A 6,000-nucleotide genomic window follows, 5' to 3' on the forward strand; every position below is an offset into this window, starting at 1 on the left:
ACTGCCGCTGTTTAAAACCCATATTTCGCTGCAGTGGCTTGCAGAGCCAGGCTACAAGGGAAGATCTTTCCTCCCCTCCCACACAGCTACATTGTAATGCTGCGTCAAATGGATTCTCTATTCCCTTGAAACTTAATGACAAAATTTTTATTTTCTCTTCACATACTTATTGTTGTAGAATCTTATCGAGTTAATATAAGGAAATTAATATCCTCTTTTGCCTTATTATTATATATCCAGCCTCCTTAACTCAAAATGTTTGCGCGAGTAGAATCCTTTTGATATAGCATGTAAAATACGAAAGAGACCTCTTTCCAGTTTTAGAAAATTGTTGACAATCAGTATATCCGAGTGTTGCTTTGGTGTGACATCTTAGTACCGTAACTTAACCAGTGCAAATGTGCAAACATGAGTGTGTGTAAATTACAGAATATTAATTTTTCTCAACTTTCTCTTGCGGAGAATATTGAAGTGAAATTTGTACATACCAAAATCTACTGCAGCGCCCCCAATCCACAAGTTCACGAGCCGCCACTGCTATTCAGTATCAACTATTAGTGTCGGGTTCACAGATGCAAGTTGAAAACAAAAAATTGAAGTTGTTATACCAAAAACTTAGAAATCACTCGAAGTTTTGAACCTCAACTCTCTCGATATTCACTTGTCGAAGATTTAAATCACGCGATCGGGTCATAAAACAAGATCAGCACTGCATAAAACATTTTTACAATAAAATGAACATCATGAACATTTCATGCTTGAAATGCTTTCAATTTTGCGCGCCACTCACGTTGCCGGCGTGAGGCGAATATAAAATCCATAAACAGATATCAGTTTCAGGTAAAAGGCATGGAAAATCGTGGATATATAATTTGAGTTCCTCGTAGGTGATGAGGGCCACCATTCACTTGATCCATAGCATAATTTAATGTATATTTGCGTGACTTTATGATACACGCTTTATTAGGAAAGGGATTTTTCGGAACGTGGCAGAGAAAGGGTTAATAACAGTGCAGATCTGGCTTGATGTATTAACTTACCTTCCTCTGACGTGTACCTCGTACTGGAGCCACTGTAGCGGGGGTCTCTTCACCACACGCAATGCACAGAAAGTAAGCTTCCACAGTGCAAACAACAGCCTTCCTTTTGTTTGTTTACAGAGTTCATGAGGTCACTATTCTTTCACTGCAAGGCCAGTAAGAACAACTACTGTTTCTCGCTAACAATCGCACGTGGAGGCGGTTGGGAGGTCTTCAAACCTATACCTTCAACACCACTTCCACATTCACTGGCCCTGTTTACGAATAAAACCCTGGGGCTGGGACAAGTATTGGGCACACGCAATGCTTGAGCACAAGTCTACAACGCGGGAATAAAAAGTTAAAAAGTCGCTCAGGAAAACACGAGCCTATTTACATACGACAGACTATATCAATCAATGATGAAAGACGTCTATTTCACAGGTTTACTTCCTGTTTCTTGAGGGCGAAAAAACCAGCTGATGTGTTTGTGATAAATCCTTGGTAAAATTACCAAAATGCTTCAGGCCACCTTACTCCATAATGTAATAAAAAGGACGCATTTGAGCACACTAATATGTAAACGAGAAGATTAGTATCTTTATGACAAGCTTTATTTGGATACATTTTTCATAGCAACAAGTCTGAAATTACAATTACGACAAAATTACCTGGGAGAAAGTGATCTGGAATGCATTAACTAACACAGCGTTGCACTGAAATTCAGTAACAGGGTCTACTGTTTGCTTTTCGTGAGTTTTATTCAGTATTTTGTAAAATAATGGTAAGTCTAGTAGGTCTAGACATGTTTCCTAAAATAATAATAAAAAAACAGCCCCAGTGAATTTTCAGTGAAGAATGATTTGCATTTTACCATACTACAAACTCAGTGATTCCTTTCCTGTAACTTAAAAAATATATATACAGGGTGTTTAAAAAATACGGGACATAATTTCAGGTATGTATTTCCCACATGTAGACAATCAAAATAGTTCATTATAACATGTGTCCGGAAATGCTTCATTGATACCGGCCCACATGTTGAGGGAGAACCACACCTGGTGATGAGATGGAACAGTTGCACATGGGTTTTCATACGCCCATACATGCTGATTGTGGAAATTTCTTATGCCATCTCGTGTGAACTGTGCTTCATCTGTAAATAATACTAAGGCAGGAAAGTTCGGATTTACACCACACTGCTGCAAGAACCACTGACAGAACCTAACTCGTGCAGGGTAATCTGCTGGTGACAGGGCCTGTACACGTTGCAAATGATAAGGATACAATTGATACTCTTTCAACAGTCTCCAGACAGTCGTATGAGGAACATTGACTTGCAACACTAACCCTTCGTGTGCTGATAGAAGGAGTCATGTTCACAGCCTCCAGAATCTCCTCCTGTACTTCTGGAGTTGTAAATCTTGGTCGTCCCCTTCCCAAACCAGGAGAGTTAAATTTTCCATACTCGCACAGACGGTAATGGAGACGTACAATTGTCTTCCGATCCGGACATTGTCGCTATGGGTACCTCTCCTGGTACAAACGACGAGCCAGCGCAGCATTGCCGTCCGCCTTACCGTACATGAAGTGTATCTCTGCCAGCTCTTGATTTGAATACATGTCGAACAGTCTAACGCCTACACAACACTGAATGTAACCTTCGCCTCGGAATGAACTGTCAGAGTGCCCTCTTAATGTCTCCTTTGACGCAACGACCTGCGGAAAGAAAAACGTTCCGGTGAATTTCAATGTTGTGAAGGCCATAACTCGGAAATAAAGCATTTCCGAACATATGTTGTAATGAACTATTTTGATTGTCTACATGTGGGAAATACATACCTGAAATTATGCCCCGTATTTTTGAAACACCCTGTATATACGATTATTATTATTATTATTATTATTATTATTATTATTATTATTATTATTATTGAATGAGAGACTATTCTTAAGATGGTATAAGAATGAAAATTGGAAGAAACAAAGAAGAAGGAAACTTCAGCATCTGTACTGAAATCGTTTTCAACATGTGCCTGAATACTTCATAAAAACGTAGTAAAAGTTAGTGACTTTCAAATCTTTTACATTTAAATAATCCTATACACAGTGTTATCAGACGACCGGATTTCGCCGGACATGTCCTGTTTTTTAGGGGTGTGTCCTGCGTCCGGCCAGGCATTGTAAAAAATCGTACATTGTCCTGGTTTTTAATCCTACTGAACATAAAAATATAAATTTTCGATCCATGTACGTTATAACATAAAGGTCCATTCACAACGAAAATTAAACATAACCGTAACATAAACACAGAAGTTTGCGGCCAGGTTACCAAATGGGATCATTCACAATGATTCACATAAGCATTGACATAAACATTGCCGTTATACGTTAACATGAAAGTTTGCGAAGTACGACAGAAGTATACGACAGAATATGAGGAAATGGCGTCGTTGTTATGTTTCCATGGTTACGAAGTATCTTTGCGGTTATGTTTATGTCCCCATCATGAATGATGTGATTTTACCGTAACTTTTACATTCTTAAGTTAACACTTACGTAACGTTTAATTTTCATTGTGAATGGGCCTTAAGTGATGCATACACTTTATTACAACGCAGTCGAATCTACAGTAAAAACATCGAATGACAACCGTAATCTAGCAGGCGGTAATGCTTCGATCATTGAAAAAATATCGATTACAGGAAGCGGAAGCAGCTTTCGACTATCGATTAGTGCCCTTCCGGAACTTCCAGTTCCTCTGAGTCTCTTGTATCAATTCTAGTGTACACCAAGTTCAACAATTTACATTCAAAATTAGTGTCACATTTGTATGTCCTGGTTTTTTGTGGAAAATCCTGCTTTTGCAGGAAAAAGTCCTGCTTTTCATTTTTTACATCTGGTAACCCTACCTATACATTAATTTACTATCACATTGTAATGTTAATTTAAAAATTTCTGTGGCATGTGCTGCTGAGAGAAACTCAACATTGTTTCTTGCAAACAAACAACTGATTGCCGATATACGTGTAAGGAATGCATATTTTGAATCAGCTAATTAACTGGGGATCAAAGAGTACTGTGAGTGTGCTGTTTGTTTATTGAGGTCAGAGTGACAAGCCCACCGGAGTTGCTCAATAGCTGGCATGTGTCACCCGCATGAAAGGAGACAGGAGCGAAAATCTTCACACACACCAGACCAGTGGAACACAATGTGCGTAGAAACATGGTCAGTAGCCTATACTACAGATCTCTTAAGCGGCTATGAGATTATTTATACAGGGACATAATTTTATTTTTACTAACATTTTTAATATTAACTTGCCTATACCTCTGGATCAACGGCGTTTCCTAACCCCTTCCACGACTGGAGTTCGATGATACTGACGTAATATACAAACAAATCACTTTACTATACTGTTTTCCCTGTAAGAAAAATCCTAATGTAAACACAAGCACGTGGCTGTCATGCCCGTGATTGGCCCACAGTCGAAACACTCACATGACGCAGGAAAATATAGTCCGTATTTGGAAACTATCATCTTGTATTATCTGAAAATAAAAAATTGAATTATAGTTGTTAAATACAATGAAACGTGTAACTTCACTCATATGTGAAACGATATGTAAAAGAAAACCTACTTTTATTATATTTTGTTATGTACTATGAACGCGGATGAATACCAACAGTAATACCGAGGTAGTCTGTTCTTGTAACAAGCTGGCGTCACTTGAGCTCGTAGTTGTTCTGGGAAGCACGTGGTACTGAAATATGGCTTCTGCATCCTGGGTGTGTTTGGTTGCTCAAAAGCGGAGAAAAACAAATAGTCTTAAATGTATATAATAAGTTATGTGACTTTTAATTAGAGTAATTATAAAGTAAATGCTTCCTAAGCAAACGAATGCATAGTAGTAAGGTTAGGTCTACTTGACGAGTAACGGGAAATGTTTGACATGAAACAGAAAGTACAACAGTAGGCGGGAACACGTACTGAGAATCTATGGTGCCAAACAGTGGCCAATGAAGTCTCGCTTCAGTCACGTGCTATTGTTTATATTAGGATTTTTCTTACAGCGAATAGATTATAGGTATAGGAGGGAAGAAAAGTAGTTCATCCACTTACGTAAACTAGGAAATATTGCGCTTTTGAGTTTGATCATTAGGTTTTTGTTTAATCAAAATACAGTACAGTACCTAGTAACAATTAGTGTTTTTACTCACGAACTGAGCTATCCATGTGGACGTATTCATTATGCAGTGTATATTATACTGCCTACAACACATTAGCGTACACTATAGAGAATGAAGTTAAATTGAATGATATTTAAACACATTTTTGAAAATGGTGGCCGTTCATTTCGATACAGGCTTCAGTTATAATGTGCATATTATCGCACTATAGACTACTGTACCAAATCCCAATTACCAGTTTCGTTCTTCCTACTAGTAACTCATGTTAAAATAATTCTGTACCTACTCTATAAAAGAGTACCTTACGTATTGTAAATTCAATCTTCACTTCTGCCCGATTCGAAAAGATAAAATTATTCAGACATACTATCTACTGTTCGTCCAAGTGGTTATGTCGTAGGGTCGTAGAAAGGGAGGAAATCACGTGACAGTTAATTACTTAACGAGGCCCTTTTATTTAAGTTATTTTAAACAGTTGCATAATATTACGCAGACGTCCAATTCCTAACAGAAATTAATGTTCTCAGAAAAGAGCTAAGACAGCCCAGCCACTAGCTGGCGAATAAAAGCTGGTGGGGGAAACCGGGATACGACGTAGGCAAATGGACGACAGTACCTGTGCGAAAATGATTCGATATTGAAAGCTCCTTCGTCACTGGAAAACGCGAACATATTTTTGGAACGTACTGTTTACTATGACCGTAAGGCTACTATGACTATATATGCGGTCTTGGATCTGTGTGGAAGACGGTTGAACTTCATTAGTAGAAGGGGTGAGAGTAAAGTACA

The 6,000-nt window shown here is 38.3% G+C and overlaps 1 protein-coding gene across 1 annotated transcript in view; it reads right to left on the reverse strand.

The window, feature by feature from the left end:
- The window catches only part of klar (klarsicht), a 1,308,544-nt gene extending 1,307,254 nt beyond the window's left edge, over positions 1-1,290 (reverse strand). The window contains exon 1 of the mRNA XM_069829505.1: positions 1,041-1,290. The gene's annotated coding sequence lies outside the window, so the exon portion shown is untranslated. The remainder of the gene's footprint in view (positions 1-1,040) is intronic.
- Between the last annotated feature and the right edge of the window lie 4,710 nt (positions 1,291-6,000).

Source organism: Periplaneta americana, chromosome 6 (genome assembly GCF_040183065.1).
Source record: "Periplaneta americana isolate PAMFEO1 chromosome 6, P.americana_PAMFEO1_priV1, whole genome shotgun sequence".
NCBI classification, from domain to species: domain Eukaryota; kingdom Metazoa; phylum Arthropoda; class Insecta; order Blattodea; family Blattidae; genus Periplaneta; species Periplaneta americana.